Here is an 18,945-nt window from a genome sequence, read left to right on the forward strand (position 1 = left end):
CTTTCTCAATTTGATATTTTCCGCATCAGGTTACCATCGGGCAGTATGGCATATCCTCGATCGGGGCAATTTGCTCGCTTTCGGCCGTAAACATTCTCACGAGGGATGAGGGATGCCAGATTATTTTTTCAAATATCTCTGCATGACACGAATAAATGTCTTCAAATGTAATCATAATGAACAAAATGAGCAAACCATCACGATATTTATAAATCATATTCGATAAATCACACAAACAATTGTTTTCACAAACTTTGAAATGACCTCAGTATGTTTTCACAAAATTAAATGTCTTGACAACGAAAACATGTATTCACGTCGGGCATCTATATTATGTGCTCAGAGAATGCAGGAAAACAAGAGCGCGGACTGGAGAATTAATGCACGAATACTGGGAGAACACGCATACCGGAGGAACGGTTTCTTCTCTACCCTAGCTATAAGCAAAAATTGATATATATGTATATATATATATATATATATATATATATATATATATATATATATATATATATATATATATATATATATATATATATATATATATATATATATATATATATATATATATATATATATATTGAATTCGTTCTTCAAAATTCAGATGAGAACTATATTTTAAAGTTGATCAGTTAACGATACTGTAACGGGAGGAAGGATATCGAGGACAAGGAGGCGATACAACCTTCACTTAAGCGCCAGGCAAGTTATCACACTTGCCGTGAAGGAGCGAGATTTGTCTCTTCAGTTTCCCGTGCCCGACCGTGAGACCTCAGGGCGAGTTCCTGCCTACGATCTTCAACCCACACTTGAATTGTCTTAGCGCTCACTAAGGAATAGAATTCAATCAAATTGGAATTCAACAACATCCAGGATGGAAAGGTTTCCTTTGAAGGTTTGCCTTCCCAGAGCCTATGCTACCTCGAACCCGGAAACCGAACAGTTGAAGGGCCTCAAACCAGCCGAAATTCAATCAACATAAATTATAACGTGAAATACAGTATATATACAATTGTTTTCTATTAAATTCTAATTATCCCTAATCACGAATTTGCCTTAAGGTGAAGGTGGAAGCTAGCCACAAATGGCTGCTACAATGGCGCTCATTTCTTTCATCTCCCTCCCTCACCCCTCGCCAGAAAATCAATAATTTTGCGAAACAGTGTGAAGAAAATGATCGTTTTTGCACACATCCCATCAAGTAATATCAACCAAACTTTAATCGATTACTCACAAGATATTAAATTTTCATCTGCTTTCGCACCGTATAGTGAAGAACGTCGGAAAACTCGAGCAAGTGCTCTGAAAGTGAAATTTTCGTTTTTCGATCTTCAGCAATGGTTTGTATTGGTGGAAGCATCGTTATTTTTTCGACACTGATGCCAAACAACATCATCGAAACAGCTATAAAAACCACTCAATAAAATGTTATTCCGGAGTCATAGCGTCCCATGTCATGAAAATCAATAGAATAAAATTGTGTTGATATCAATACAATTATTATTTTTACGTTTAATGGGTCTATAATGTAAGTTTTAGCAACTTTAACATTGGGTAAGAAAATTGTATTGCAGAGCTCGGAACACTGCCACGGCTGCCTATGCTTTCAAAAACAGTAAACGGAAAAGTATTAAATTCAATCTAAATGCCTCGGCCAACGAAGAGAAGGGTTAAGGCTTTCCAACGTGAATATGTGAAAACAATACGATCAACGAAGGAAAATATTAAGGAATTATCAACATCGAGTTACTATGCGGAAGAACTTGTTAATACCAAAAGAGCCCCAATTCGCATGTGTTATAAATTTGCTCATGTTACGCTCGCGTATAATCAGAATCATATGCAAATGCACCTTCTATATATATTTATATTTGCAATTGTTCATCGGAACATATCGTTCATACATTTTACTTTAGTATTGAATTGTTATTTGTTTTTTTTTTTAAATGTATTCAAAGACTCGTGTCAATGAAGCGCCACACAGTATGATAAGTGAATTGATCTATTTACGTGTGCTTTGCTCTTCTCTCACAAACACTATTACCCCATTTTTACACGAGGGTTTACCTATACTACTACAATGGCTAGCTTCCACCTTCACCTTAACTGTAGTACTTGCAAGTTCTTTTCTGTGGCACTACACTGAGTGGTGTCTTCGCTAGATGGTAACGCACGTAATGGTGTATGCGCTTTCTCCGGATTGTTGTGTGACTTTTTCCGAGCTTATCGTGCGCGACACACACGGCCTTCCCGGATGCCAAAGGTCGAACCGGCCAAAGTATAGGGATTTCAACACTCCCAGATTGGCACCTTCGCTTGAAGGAAATCTATCTTTAAGCGAGAACATAATTAGGCCTTAACAATACGTATTACAATTCGTATAAAATTACCTCTTTGCTCACACCACTTAAATCCAAAATTAAATATTCACAGATTCTCGACTTTACAATTCGTTTTCTTTTACTAAATTCAATTTGAAATTCAAATTATACTTAGCCTAATAAATTATATGAGTTCTATCACCTATAATTACACTGTCTATTGTTTGAACTTTTATTGTTTCTTTCACTGTCTTAAAATCTGCCAAGAACCGTTCTTAACGCCGGTCGAACGGTGGATTACTGAATATTGTTCGAAGACTGAAAACAAGGTAACTTTGAAAAATCCTACATAAAAAGCAAAAAATACTGAAAAAAAACTGGAAAAATTGATTTTTCGGACCACCCAGGTTAAAAAATAAAAAATACGGGTCTAATATTTTGCGATGAGAAACAAAACTACAAATTTTCACGAAAATTTAAAAACCACTATATCGGTTTGCCATGAAATGACTGAAATAATATCTCACAATATCCTCCCCAAGAATGGTACATGTTTAGTAATCAAATAAGTCCTCTAAAAAATGGTAGATCACTCAACAAAATACGACTCTTTGGTTCAAAAATAATGATGCGTTTAGTTGTTTTTTTACGCAGTTTGGAAATATCTCCAATAAGTTTTCACAAAAAGACTTGTTTTCACAGAAAGTCAAATGCTCTCAAAATGAAGACATGTCTTCACATCTGCCATCTCTGTACGATACTCGTGATGTCGAAAATACAGTATCGCCATCTACAACCCATTTTGAGTTTGCGTGGAAGTGCACGCTGGAAGGAAGTTCAGAATTGTTAAAATGTGAATGAAAATAATAACTCAATGTCAATTTAAATGCTTATCGAGCCTTAACTGAACTATTATTTAAAAAAAAACGTTGAAAAATTGTACGAATGCGACAATCAGGTTGCAAAAGCAAAACATCAAATTGAATATGATTTCTATCATTGATATATAAATGGGCTGCGCCAGCTAGTTAATGAAAGTCCAGTCCAGAAAGTCCAGAACGACGATCCAAGTTGACTGATTTGGAATTTGCCGTGGGCACATGACTTTCGCGGTGGAAAAAAGAGTACTTATCGGCAGGAATCGGCGTAGTTCCAGAAGAATATCATTGTAGCTGTAGCTAATGGCTATTTTTCAGATTTGGACAAACTCTATTATTCGGAAGGTACAAACAAACTAAAGTAGTGTTCGACGAAGATTTACCCCAACCAATTAAGTAGTTTTTTTTCTTTGCGAGGATTTTTCGAGCAACTCCCCTAGATCTTGACACAAAAAAAACAAAAATTTGAGATATTGGAACGTATTTCAATATTAAAAGAGACTTTTCAGCGAGATGGTGGATAAGCTTGAGTGATATAGATGGAAAAGAAAGATTCAGAGTCGACGGCGAGTAAAGTTCAAGAAGAGAAAAAAAAATCGTTGGACTATACTGCCGTTCTACGCATAGTTGTTCCATGTTACTTTTTGACGATTTTCACTTTTCTTCATAAAACGTTGTTTTTATGCATAATCTTACGGAAAACATAAAAAAACACATAGTTTGTTCCCAGATTTAAAAAAAACAACATCAAGCTCTATTGTTCCATATTGATATTCTCTTCATAACTGTCCCACCATGTATTTTTTCTAGATCCATATCAAATAAATCATTTCAAGTAAAAGAATTTAATGTTACACTTCCAGCAGGGCTAATGCACCCATTTCTGGTTTGGAAGAACGAACTAATTCTCAAACAAGAAAAAAGTTTACCGGAACACGTGTACACCTTATTAGCGAATGTCTAATAACAATGAGATTTATATTCTGCGAAGGTGTTTCAGATCACTCATTTCTTCATAAAACGATGATTATGCAATCTTTCAAAAAAACACAAAAAAAATATTTTATATCAAAAACAACATCAAGTTCAATTGTCCCATGTTGATATTCTAGGCCGTATTCAAGCATGATTGATTCAGTGAGGGGATCTCATCACATTTCATTAAACAATAGCATAGTGCTTATAAAAAACCCGGTGTATTGCTAAATTGAAATGCTTAAAGCTTTTGGTAGACAAATATGCGAGAAAACATTGATTGCGTTTTTCTCAGTTGCTGATTTTGGAACATGGGACAACTATGCGTAGAACGGCAGTATAAATATTTCAAGTTTTAGTTGAGGGGCTTAGAATGCAAGGGGTGTAAGTGACTTGATCGATTTCTCTTCATCAACTTTTTGTTTATTTAATAACTCAACTGCAAAATCGTTCCAATATGAGTTCCAATACCATCCGATAGATGAGGTTCTGACCTTTCTTCAAGATTGTCAAACACAGCTGGGAATTTGCAGCTAAGTTATGACCAAAAGAGAGAGTCGAGTAGAGAAATCGATCAAATCACTTACACCCCTTTCATTCTAAGCCCCTCAGTTTTAAAGTGGACTCGCCAGGAAAATTTTAAAATAGGAGCAGGTAAATTTAGACAATAAAGATGAAAAATGCCAGATGAATAAGGTAAAACTGGTAGGATCGTGGCTTGCGGTACACGATATAAACAACGAATGGATAAAATCGAAAAAAAACAGAACAGAAAACGAAGCTTTCAAGAAAAAGAAACATAAAATTCATCTCAGAGTTCATCTCCAAGTTCGATGAGGTCTTCGTCAGTGGTGGAAATTCATGACATTTTGTCTGTCCGTGATTCGATATACACAAATTTAGTCTCGAGTAACACAGCTCCGAGTATATACACTGTTTTTTGATCATGAGTAAGAAAGAATGTAGCAAAAATTGATTCGCGAGTCTGTTTGTTGCTGTGCTGCTCAACGTAAACAATCCAACATATTAAGCCAGCCAAAATATAGACAAGACGCAGTGAAAAAATCGAAAGTGGAAATGTGCTCGAAAGAGAAGAGGGGAGGGGTCTGTTTTTATTTTATCATATTTTCTGTATCAAACATTTATTCCATGCAACGGACAAACATGTTATTTGCAAATGGTTGGAAAATCTTGAACGAGAATTGTGTCTGAAAATAATCTGTTATTATAATGATGAGTTTTGGTAGAAGTACTAGGAAATTTATAGTAAAAGGTAAATTCAACGGGGTCGATTAGAAGATCAATCAATGAACAGTTCTGCGGTTGGACTCATGAACTTGCGCTTAGTAAGAAAACGTGACAGTTTGAAGGTATTGATAACAGAAAACAAATTTTGGGCAGGACGAAATTTTCCGGGTCAGCTAGTTCTATATAAATTGTTCACTCTCAATTGTCCCATATTGATATTCCAGGCATACCTGTCCCACCATGATTGTTTAAGCCCTATATCAGGATTGATTGATTCAAGTGAGGCAATCTTTTCACATTCCATTAAACAATAATTTACTGCTTTTAAAAAACCCGATGTAATACTATACTGAAATGTTTTAAGCTTCTGGAAGAGAAATATAATAGGAAACGTTGATTGTATTTTTCTCAGTTGCTGATTTTGGAACATAGGACAACTATGTGTAGAATGGCTATGGTATGAATCTCGGATAAACCAAAAAAGACGGGTGGGTAATGTCGGGGACATAACCGGAGTGACGTAGGACTATACACAGGGGACAGCTTTTGTTAAATATATATTTTAAATATATTGTTTTATTTTCTTCTCCTACGTGAATACCTACCTATCTACCTGAAAAATGGATTAGTTTACTGTTTACTCTTTATGAATATGTTGATGGTTCTGAAAAGAACCTTTGGTGTTGTGTTTTTGTTATCACTCGATATTCCCATCTTGTTCGGTTAAACCTTCCTGTTTAGCTATTGCGTTTGCCACTCGCCACAGCTTTCACAGTTGGAAAATTTCTTCCCATCCAGCTTGTGACATGTTGTTCAGTAAATTACATTTAATGCGACGTGCCGGAGAAACACTTTGCCACTCACTGAAACTAATTGTTGTCTTGATGAGCGCCGAACCGAAGCTGCTCTGTTCTTGATGCGGGTTTTCTGATTGTCGTGAGCAGCTTTGCAAGCCAACTCGAGCACTCCGACGGCCGAAACTCTATAATCGCTGTTAGGTATACTGGTGCTCCGGCACCAATCCGTTCGGCCTAGTTACCCTTGCGGAGCAATCAGTGAATGCGACCAACAGGGAACTGGAGACCTGCACGGTTCGAGTGAGACTTTGCCTTTCCCTTAACTTGTCCTCCTTTGTTACGTCCACGACGCCGATGCCGTACAACCACACGGGTTTACGGTTTGAAAGAAAATAAGATATTTTTTGGGGTCCGCGTGTTTTATACTCTAGCGGTACACACTCACAGGATAGAGACAAATCGGTAGACTTAGCCAGAGGGACGAGTCCAACGAGGCGAACGAATGAGCGTTAAAAGGGAGCGATGGCAAAAAAATACATTCATTACGATTTGTTCGCTCGTTGGATTCACATGCAGGCTAAAAAGGGTACAGTAAATTACATTCAATGCGACGTGTCGAAGCGCCACTCAGTGTCGCATTGGAGGCGATTTTAACCTGTAATTGAACATTTGCGATGACAGTGGTACAGTGTCGACTTTCAATGTGGGGTCATAATTTGGATCTCTATGTTTACAAAAATTTCCAACTGAATAAGTCGCATTACATGTCCGTCCAATTAGCTTAATGTCGAACAAATTGTAAATTACTGTACTTTCAATCTGGAAACAATTTAAGAATTGGTGAAAATTGAATAATCAGGAAAGTCCCCAACTATCAATAAGCTCAGAACAACTGCCAAATTCACATACTCATCAGATCCTGGCAAACAAATTATGAAAAAATCAATTTGTGTTTTATTATTATTTTGGATAATGTTTTAGAAAGCATTGAACTGTATTTCCTAAACTCTTTTTTGGAAGGTTTAATGGCCCTGAAAAGCGCCTTGTTTTATGGAATGGTTCCAATTTAGAAAACTTAGTACTCGTGGTATTGAAGAAAACCATTTCGAACGCCCTCGATGCCGCCTTGTTCTGGATTTGCCACCAAAGCAGTTTGTATAAAGAACAAACTTTTTTCTTCTGCTACCTGATGCCGTTTTGCGATTGCGTTTGCCATTCGCCACTCGCTGCAACTGCCTTTTGTCTTGATGTCCACCGAACCGAATGTGTTCTGTTCCGAATGCGGGTTTTCTTATCGTCGCGAGCAGCTTTGCCAGCTAACTCGATCACTTCGGCGACCAAAACTATATAACGCCGGCTAGGTGGACTGGTGCACTGGTACTAACGCGTTCGGCCTAGCTACCCTTGCGGGGAACTCCAGATCAACACGGTTCGAGCGGGATTTTGCCTTTCCCTTCACTTTTCCTCCTTTACCATGTCCAGACATGGCTGCTTGGGTTGGTTTGTTGATGTATTGTGATGCGAACCGATGTGGTGTACGGTTTGAATGAGAATGATCGTTACGGCAGCGGAGCGGGGATTTTTAAGCTGACTGGCTGGCTCGAGAGTTACGCATGTGTGAGACTGCGACCAATGTTTCGTTCATTTTTTTCTTTTTCCTTCCCAATCGTGCTTCATTCTATTTCGCTGCTGCTCTGGTTACCCGTTTTGGTCGGTACGATTTGAGGAGCACAAAATGGACCAATCAAAAATGGGCACATAGTGCATTTTGACAATGCTTGATATTTCACAATTATTCAATTATTTATCTCAAGAAAAATGAAATGTTATTCGTTATGATAGATGCGTAGATATATTTCCTATCAATTGATGCAAAAACCTTTGCGATCTATTGAGAAATACTCGAGTTATAAGCGTTCCAAATCTTGCATTTTTTCCTACTTGTTCAGTGCCTAGATTTCCATTTCACCCCCTATATCTTCCGGATAGACGTAGTCCTACGTCAAAAAAAAGTTTTCAGACAAAATAACCACAGTTTGAAAATAAAACCAAATATTTCAGTACGTTTTTATAACGATTTTATTTTTTAAATAATAAAATTGAAAAAATAATGCGATAGAGAGATGTATAACGATGATGTAATCGCAAATTTGAAAAAAAAAACCGTTCAGTAGAAATTCAAATGTCTTGCGGCTTGAAAAAAGTAGTTTGGCGAGAAACGCGTTTAAATATTTGAGCCAAGGCTGTACCAGATAAGATACCACATCACTAAAATGACTATAACTCGGTAAATAATAGGGATTCCGATAAATCCTTCCAAGAGCATCATATTCTTGCAGCCATTCAATGCCAAACCGATATTGTGATATCGATATTTTTTAGTTGGAGTAACCATCTCCATTTTAGGGTAGTCTGAAAAATATTTTTTCCCATTTTTTTTCCAAAAATTACCTTTTTCGAATAATCTATCAATATTTCAATAAATTATAATCGCACAGATAATCGATAGACTGTTTTGGAAACTTGGATTAAATTCAGTACAATGTCGATTGCCGACAAAATTTATTTTGATATTTTTTTCAAAAGGGAAAAAAGGTGCCAAGAACAGGACATTCGTAATTCTGCTAATATTGCAGCAAGCAATTCTGTCAACAGATAAATTTTTAATTATATTTTAATTAATTATATATTATTATCCAGTTTTTTGACGTAGAACTACGTGTTTCACGTCTTTTCAAGAGTGCCAAATCAGAAAACAGGTCACGTTTTTATGAAATAAAGTTAACGTGAATAACTATTTTCACTGTGAACGAATTCTCATGATTTGCATACCAATCGAATCAGAAATTCTCTAAGATTTGTTTGATATTTCATTATACATTAGAATTCGCTAATCTTTAAACGATTTAAATTCATGAAAACTGGAAAAACTTCCTTTTTTCCCATACATTTGTTCTGCCGATTCGTATGCTAACCCTACCCGTATTTCGAATGCTTATAACTCGAACATTTCTTAACAGATCGGAAAGATGATTGCATCAATTGATAGGAAATATTCCTACGTGTGTATCACAATTAATAAAATGTTATTTTTTATGACTTATTGAATATTTACAATTGAAGAACTGTAAAACTTCAAGCTTCTAAACGCCTTAACAGTCAAGAGGCATGCAAGTCGGGGGTATTTTTTTGGTGTTGCTTTTACTTTTGTACTCGCTTATCGTTGTGCAGATCGGAATATGTTCCCCTAAAACGTACTTTTAAACTGAGAAGCCTGGGAAAATCGTCAATTCAGATACTAGAGGTGAGTGAACTTTCGCGGTTCGAGAACTACGTAAACATGAGATGTGCAATAATTTCAGAGGGAAATGTTAAATACAATGATTGTTTGACAATTTTTCCGTTCACAGATTTTGGTAGTCCTAAGCATCATATCAAACGTAAAAGGACGTTCATCAAATTTATTTGTAACGAAGAGCATAATATATTACAAAAATTAAGATGCATTCTAAAATAATATTCGAAGTGGTAAACAAGTGGATTGCATAATATAATTGCACAGTTCTACGTCGAAAATATACGGTCGTGTCCTAGATACAACCCCTTACAATTTTTTCTCATTCGATGAGGGGTGTACTTCTTTGCAACTTGTGTTGGGAGTTGAGGGTAACAGGCAGAGATGTCAACCTTCCCGATTTTTCAGATTTCCCAGACTTTTTGATACGGTCGATGACATCCTGACAAACACTCAATTTTGCCTGATTTTTTTAAATGATCCTTATTTTTTATGATTTTTCTACTTTTCAGTTTATCAAAACGAAAATTATCTGCTGCTGAAAAATACCGTTTGAATCGTTTCGCTTTCAACTGTATTTTTTTTTTTTGGTGAGGTAGATTTGCATATCTTACTGAACTATTTATCCTCAACTTAAATATATGAAATTAAAACTTAATTTGATAAATAATCGAACAATCCAATTTAAGAACCATCGTACCTTTAAATATTGCGTTTTATTATGAAAACAAAAATACCGACATCTTATTTTTGTTACTTTATGGGGCTATCGTTTGTTTCCATTCGTTAATTTGAAGACTATTTACATTGCAGCAGCATTTGTCTATCACTCGTTCGCTCGTCTTCCTCTAATACACCGATCACCATACACAGTTCGTTCTGCGGTCTTCGTACACAGTTCGATCTGAACTGGGTAAGCAGTTCATGTGAACTGTTGCCCAGTAAAAAAGAACGACCGTTCGTTCACTCTTTTTGGTGAACTAATTCTTTTAAACAGTTCATGAACGGTTTGCCCATCTCTAATATGTAAGTCTGTTTATAAAAATGATGTTTGTGTTTCACGAAAAATTGGCACGGATTTTCCGGACAACCCAAGATGACCTATCCTGACTTATTCCTGATTTTTTATTTTCATTTTCCCTGATTTCTGAAAATTATACAGGGAAACTTCGATATAACGTACCCTCGATGTAACGTCACTCTATATAACGTGCAAATTTCCAAAAAGTAAATTTCCAAATTTTTTTGAATTTTTTTCTGAAATGACATTAAATTACCTGTATTGTGATGCTAAAACATGTTTTGTAACTTTAATCATTCCCAAATTACAGCTGGTTTTGTGGTTCCAGATTCTAAATGAATCAAGCTTTAATCAACAGTACGAAGGGAAACATCATGAGGAAGACGTGCTTCGTCTTCCAATTAAATTTATTCGTTAACTTTACTAGAACAGCAACACAATAATGTATTGTAGGCTACGTTTGTGAGTTCTTTTTTATGCTTCGATACAACGTACAATTTTGAAAGCAAAATGTACGTTATATCGAAGTTATCCTGTGTATCCTGTTGGCAACCCTGGTAATAGGCATAGTCGAAGCATGCAGCTTCAAGATCATCTTCATTTGGTCAATTATAACGAAGTTACAGCTTTTCATAAATCACCAAAAAAAACTCACTCAATGCTGCACATTTCTCTTCTATGTTATTTATCGCGTACTTGACACTTCGCTGTTCCCAGGTTCAAAAGCGATGCACAGTAAATACCAATCGTTGTAATCAGTCCCTTCGGCATATGTTATCAACATGAAAGATAAATACGATAATTTAGCGATGCTTATTGAAGTAATGGATTAGAACACACTCTGTAATTTCAGCGAGAAAAGCGTAATTTCGCGTAATTTCGAATAAATCACCTGAAAAAGTCGAGTAAAATTTCAAGTAAAATGAGTAAAAAAAATCGCGTGAAAAAAGAACCCAGTGTAATGGACAATTAAAAACACTAAATTCAGCAACATTTTCTTCGAACAATCACAGCCCTACGTCGAGCTTCTATTCATGCACTTAGACACAGATCCTTATGTTTTTGTTCGGTTCATGAAGTATCTCGGACGAAAAGATAGATTTGAGAATTATTCGGATTTCTTCCTCACGCGTTCTAGGAATCGAATGTCGAATGATCCAATTATGTAATTTATCAGGGACTACATGAACAGTTAGAGCTATATGATGACAAATCCCGGAATGATATCTATATATCGATGATTCATTGTCCGAAACACCCGTCGCAGAAGAACTGAAATTTGAATTAATATTTACTTTAATGTTTTTGCCCATTTTTTACATGGGCAAAAACATATTTACAACTATGTTTTTTTCCCATTTTTAATCATTTATTCACATTGAGTTTGACTTTTTTTAAAAAGATCTGAAATAAGTAATCGTCAAAGCTGAACTTTGTTTGTTGTAGAAAAACAACGTTTAGGTTTGCCCGATGGAATCTCACCACTAATTAACTTATAATCTACAAAATACTTCTAAATATATCTGCAATTTAAAAAGTCTTTTATTACCATTTCCAAAACACAAACAATACAATCTATACAAAAATACATTAAACAAACCTGAATAAAAATGAATAAAATAAAGCAATAGCCATGTAATCAGAAGACTAACGCGTAATAGTATTTTTTTTAATATTTGTAGCATTCGATCATATCTGCAACTATGTCATATGTCAGATAGATTATCACTAGAACCACCGACAGTTTTTATATACCGATTTCAACCAAACCGTTCATTTTGATTAGTTCAAGATCAGATCATTGCAAGACAAAATCTCGTGAAAAAATGATACAACCGGTCATTTTCTCCGGTCGGTAGTTCTAGTGTTAACACAAAGCGGTATTGTCTCCGGATTATTCGCATTTATTTCGTTAATTTAGTTTGAACAAAGTTCATAACTTCATTCAGAATGGTGGGCCATGTTTGATTTGGTGAGCTATTGCTCATACGAGGGTCACTATTTATATTTCGGGAATTGGCAACACTGATGTCATGTGAGTCCATCTGACGGTTCCATCGTAAAGTTTGACATTTTTGACGATATACGTACTCAGAACATTTTGTCATACGGACGCTATTTGTTTATTTTATATTCAGTTGAAAGTTCGGTCTCGGCAAAAAAATGGAACTGAATCGTGAACATTTTCGTGCGATGATTTTTTACGACTTTCGACGTGGATTATCACAACAAGAGTGCGTCAATCAACTTAATTTGACTTTTGGCGATGAAGCTCCATCAAAAACCACTGGTATAGTGAATTCAATCGTGGTCGTAGTTCGCTGTCCGACGAGTTTCGTGAAGGTCGTCCAAAATCAACTGTAGTGCCAGAAAACATCGATGCTGTGCACGAAATGATTGAGCAAGATCGTCATGTAACCTATTGTGAGATTGAGGCATCCCTAAGCATTAGTTCCACCAGCATATATGCGATTTTACATGAACACTTAGTTGTGCGAAAATTATGTTCACGTTGGATCCCACATAATTTGACAATCGCTCAAAAAAAGGCTCGTGTCGATTGGAATAAATGCTTTGATAATTGGTTTAAGCGCATGCAAGTGTATCGATTATCGTGGCGAGTACTTTGAAAAACAATAAAAATATATTCGCAGCTTAACTATTTGTTTTTGTTCCTATTCCCGAAATATAAATAGTGACCCTCGTAGAAGGTGAACTTCTAGGTTTGCTCGTTCTTCAAAACATCCATAGAGCCGTTCCATGTCAAACCGATATAGCGGTTGTCAGATTTTCGTGAAAAGTGGTAGTTTTGTTCTTTATCGCAAAATATAAGACCCGTATTTTTTTATTTTTTCAGTAGGGTGACCATTTCCATTTCAGGGTTGTCCGAAAAAACAACTTTTTCCTCTTTTTTCCAAAAATGACTTTTTTCAAAATTCCTTAACTTCTGAACTACTAGACTGATTCAGATGATCGACATATCAAATTAAAGCCAATCTCCCTGTCTTTTTTTTACTTTTAAACTTTTAAATACTAAGTACAAAAATCGAATTTTGTTCACGTTATTATCGATTGTATTCGTTTTTTATTGTTTTCATAGTCTCGGGACCAAGGGCGCTATATTCTTTTATATTTTGTCTGAAAAGCTGAGGATTTTTCACATAACATATGTCGAAACCAAAGAGGCGTTTATTTTCGTTTTTAGGTTATAATTTTTCAAAGTTAACCGATGGTCCAAAAAATCATTTTTCACTTTTTTCCAAAAATGATTTTGTTCAAAAATTTATTACTCTTGAACTACCAGACCGATTCAGATTATCGATGTATCAAATTAAAGCCAATCAGCCTGTCTTTTTTGAAAAAATGACACATTTGCCAATTAATTGATTTCTAGTCGTATAAATCCAATCTAGTCGCAAACAAAACTACCACTTTTCGGTTCGGTTTGGCATGGAATGGCTGCATATACAGTGCTAGGTTTATCCGGGGAATATCATCAATGCTTTTAATATAAAACCACCCACACGTAATAGCGAGTTTTAACCGATAATACTTTATGTATCAAATTCTATTGATGTTTTTTTTTCCAAAATATATATTTTTATTAAGGCTCGTATGGCGTCAACCTGACGGGGCCGGGAGTTCAATATTTCGACAATGTTTGCCTTATAACTATGTTAGTAATATGTAACCGATTACTCGCGGTTGGCTCGAGGTTAGTATTACAAGTGTTTTCGTAATTGTGATGTTGCTGTCTCCAATGCTCTGTACCAGTGCCACGGGATACTTCCTTTTGGGATGCAGCTGACCATTAATCAGCAGTCTGTATCCCATATCTAGCGAGGTGCGTCTTTCTCGACTCGAGGAATCCAGGATAGAATGGTCACTAGCCGGCGCAATCATCAGCTCGTGTAGAGTTGTCATGAGCGGTACAACCTTTGGCTCTTGTTGAATCATCAGTGGACTGCACAACCTTTGGCCCGTGTATCTGTAAAGAGTGTGTGTATGTATTGCCGCGACTAAGTAAAAGTTTATAGATCGGATAGGAGGGATATGAAACAGGGACACAACGAAGGAAACATCATTAAACGTTGACATCGGCGTTTCTGAGGAACAGGTATAGATGAAGCAGAAGATCAGGATCACGGCTACCTAAGGGACCTAAGGGACCTAAGGACCCGGCTACCTAAGGGACGGGGATATCCGATTGTCTGCCTTTTGCTCTCAGTGCTCTAGAGAGCTGAGAGCGAGCAGCATGGAACCGGATACATGACCAGACAATATGCTCGATGTCGTGGTAGCCATCGCCACAATCACAAAGATTGTTTGCTGCGAGCCCAATGCGATAGAGATGCGCGTTTAGGTTGTAGTGATTGGACATAAGCCGAGATATCACGCGAATGAAATCACGACCTACATTCAATCCCTTAAACCAAGCTATCGTCGAAACCTTAGGGATAATCGTGTGTAACCAGCGACCGAACTCATCTTCACTCCACATGCGCTGCCAACTAACGAGTGTGTCCTGACGAGGAAAGTGAAAAAATTCGTTATAAGCAATTTGCCTTTCAAAAAGTGTGCCTTCTGAAGCGCCCATCTTAGCTAGCGAGTCCGCTTTCTCATTCCCCGGAATCGAGCAATGAGAGGGAACCCATGCTAAGGTAATCTTGAATAATTTTTCGACCAAAACACTCAATAGATGTCTTATTCTTGTTAGGAAATAAGATGAGCGTTTATCAACTTTCATTGAACGAATTGCCTCTATTGAGCTGAGTCTGTCTGAAAAAATAAAATAATGGTCGATGGGCAATGTTTCAATGATCCCTAGTGCGTAGTATATCGCACCCAGTTCAGCGACATACACGGAACAAGGATCATTGAGTTTGAAAGAGGCACTGGAATTTTCATTGAAGATGCCGAATCCAGTGGACCCGTTTATGAATGAACCGTCAGTAAAGAACATTTTATCAGATCTAACTTTCCCATATTCTGCCGAAAATATCGGCGGAATAGAATCGGAGCGCAGATGATCTGGGATTCCATGGATTTTTTGTCGCATGGACAGCTCAAAATTGACAGAGGAATTGCAAAAGTATGGGAAGCAAACTTGGTTGGAGATGCCCGGTGAAGGGTGCACTTCATGGGTAAGGAAATCATGGTACAAAGACATAAAACTTGACTGAGGAGTCAGTTGGAGTAGATTTTCGAAGTTATCAATCACCAATGGATTCATGATCTTGCAACGGATGAGAAATCTGTAGGATAATTCTGTGAATCGAAGAGTAAGCGGGGGTACTCCTGCCAAGACTTCTAGACTCATCGTATGTGTCGAATGCAAACACCCCATTGCTATACGCAAGCAACGATATTGTATTCTCTCCAGCTTGAGAATATGAATCCTGGCAGCTGATCGGAAGCAAAAACTGCCATATTCCAACACTGATAATATCGTTGTTTTGTACAACTGAATGAGGTCTCCTGGATGGGCACCCCACCATGTTCCGGTTATTGTTTGGAGAAAATTGATTCTTTGCTGGCATTTCTGTTTCAAATACGCAATGTGTATTCCCCAGGTACATTTAGAGTCAAAATATACTCCAAGGTATTTGAAAAACATCGAGTGCCTGATCGCTTTACCGGATAGGTGAAGCTGGAATTGGGCGGGTTCGTGCTTCCTAGAAAAAACGACCATTTCGGTTTTCTCCGTAGAGAATTCGATACCCAGCTTCAGAGCCCACGTGAACAGATTGTTCAGGGTATCTTGCAAGGATTTTTGCAGAATGGCGGGATTAGTACCCGTGATGGAAATAACTCCATCGTCTGCAAGTTGTCTCAGTGTGCAGTCTCTAGTTAGACAATCATCTATATCATTGACATAAAAACTGTACAAGAGGGGGCTTAGGCAGGAGCCTTGTGGTAGGCCCATAAAACTGTATCGAGAAGATTTCAAGCTGCCATGATTGAAAAACATGTGCTTTTCTGACAGTAAATTGTACAGGAAATTATTCAGAATTGGTGAAAGTCCACGATTATGAAGTTTCTCTGAGAGAATTTCCATGGAAACTGAATCAAATGCCCCTTTGATATCGATAAAAACGGAAGCCATTTGTTCTTTACGAGCAAATGCGATTTGGATTTCAGAAGATAGCAGCGCGAGACAATCGTTCGTCCCTTTACCTCGGCGGAAGCCAAACTGCCAAAAATTTGACAGCAAATTGTTCGCTTCAACCCACTTGTCCAAACGAAGTAGAATCATTTTCTCCAACAATTTACGAATACAGGATAACATTGCAATCGGCCTACACGAGTTGTGATCGCAAGCCGGCTTGTTGGGTTTCCGTATGGCTATCACTCTCACTTGTCTCCAGTCATGCGGGACAATATTCAGCTCCAGAAACTTGTTGAACAAGTTCAGCAAACGCTGTTTTGCCAAGTCGGGAAGATTCTTCAACAAGTTGAATTTAATCTTGTCCGACCCAGGAGCTGAATTGTTACATGAGAGGAGGGCAATTGAGAATTCTACCATCGAAAAATTCTCATAATCGCATTGGAGCGGAATGTCGCGTACGACGTTTTGTGCAGGAACGGAATCGGGACAAACCTTTCTTGCAAATTTGAAAATCCAACGGTCAGAGTATTCTTCACTTTCATTTGTATGGTTCCAGCCACGCATTCTCCTAGCCGTATTCCAAAGAGTGCTCATAGCGGTCTCCCTTGACAAACCATTGACGAACTTTCGCCAATATCCACGCTTTTTTGCTTTAATCAGACCTTTTAGTTTGGCTTCTAGAGCTTGGTGCTTTCGAAACCATTCCACTAGTCCAGTTTTCCGGAATTTTTTGAAAGTGGATGATTTTTCAAGGTAGACCTTTGAACACTCCTTGTCCCACCAAAGTGATGGAGGACGATGTCGTAAAGTGGTAGCAGGAACACGTTTCTTTTGAGCTTGAAGTGCGCTTTCGTAAATCAAACTCGATATAAAATTATACTCTTCGAGTGGAGGAAGTTCATGCATTGAAACAAGTGCTTCAGATATTATTTCTGCAAATTTTCTCCAGTCAATATTTTTCGTGAGGTCATACGCAATATCGACTGACTCACGAGAACCTGATTCATTGGCGATCGATAAAATTATTGGCAGGTGGTCACTACCGTGGGGATCTTGGATTACCTTCCACGTGCAATCCAGGGATAACGAAGAAGAGCAAAGTGATATGTCTAGCATGCTTGCCCGTGCAGGAGGGTTGGCTATTCTGGTTGCTTCCCCAGTATTCAAAACTGTCAATTTGAAGTTGTCACACCGATCATAAATCAAAGTGGCACGGTTGTCATCGTAGAGTGAACCCCATGCTGTTCCTTGGGAGTTGAGGTCACCTAAGATTAGCCGCGGCTCCGGCAGTGCCTCGATGATATCAAAAAACTGATGGCGGCCAACCATAGTTCTTGGAGGAATATATATCGAGGCAATGCAGAGGTCTTTGCCATTGATTTGTGTCTGGCAAGCGACAACTTCAATGCCTGTCATCGATGGGAGAGTGACTCTATAGAAGGAGTGGCATTTTTTGATCCCCAATAGTACGCCACCAAACGAGTCATTTCGATCGAGGCGAATAATGTTGAAATCGTGGAAATTCAGTTCGTCGGCTGAAGAAAGCCATGTTTCACAGAGGGAAAACACATCACAGTTAGAACTATGAATTAAAAATTTAAATTGATCTAGTTTAGGGATGATGCTTCTGCAATTCCACTGTATTACAGTGGTCAAATCCTTGACCTCTTGCACTGAATCAGGCATAGAGGGAAATGAACGCTGCTAAAAAACCACATTTTTCTTTCAAAAATGTTCTCACAATCGGAAGCAAACATAATACTATGCTTTTAAGAGGGTCATTTATATTTAAAGCATTTAAAATGTTGTCCACCAGGTCAGAAAGCGCAAGCAAACCAGATTGTGGCTGTTGCCTCGACCGCGAAAATGAAACAGACGGGGTGGGTGCTGCTCCGGGAAGTGCTGAGGACCCCTGGTGCGTAGAAGAACCGCTTAAACCAGGAGGTACTTGCTTCGGTCTATTCTCAGCACGTTCAATTCGAGTTTTCATTCCAACTTGGGAAGTTTCGGTCGTCTTTCTGGGGAGTGATGGAAAAGAAGTAATTTTTCTTTTCCTGACGGCACCCTGCGATGTACCGGAACTTACTGCATTGGGAGCGTCAGCAACAGGCTCGTCGTTCTGCAGAATGGAGTAGGGATTGTCCTGATTCGTTGGTACGGAACTCTTAAGCATTTCTGCATAAGTCCGCTTGGAACGTTCCTTTAAGGAACGCTTGATTTTCTCCCCTCGTTGTTTGTACACCGGGCATTGGATAAGATCATGAGGAGTCCCGCCGCAATGAAGACACTTGTGCTCTTTCG

At 37.8% G+C, this 18,945-nt stretch overlaps 1 protein-coding gene across 1 annotated transcript in view; it reads left to right on the top strand.

Annotated features, from left to right (window-relative positions):
* The window catches only part of LOC129765312 (tyrosine-protein kinase Dnt), a 192,119-nt gene that overhangs the window by 142,614 nt on the left and 30,560 nt on the right, over positions 1–18,945 (top strand). The gene's annotated exons all lie outside the window — the stretch shown is intronic.

The sequence above is a fragment of the Toxorhynchites rutilus genome, chromosome 2, assembly GCF_029784135.1.
Source record: "Toxorhynchites rutilus septentrionalis strain SRP chromosome 2, ASM2978413v1, whole genome shotgun sequence".
In the NCBI taxonomy this organism is placed as follows: domain Eukaryota; kingdom Metazoa; phylum Arthropoda; class Insecta; order Diptera; family Culicidae; genus Toxorhynchites; species Toxorhynchites rutilus.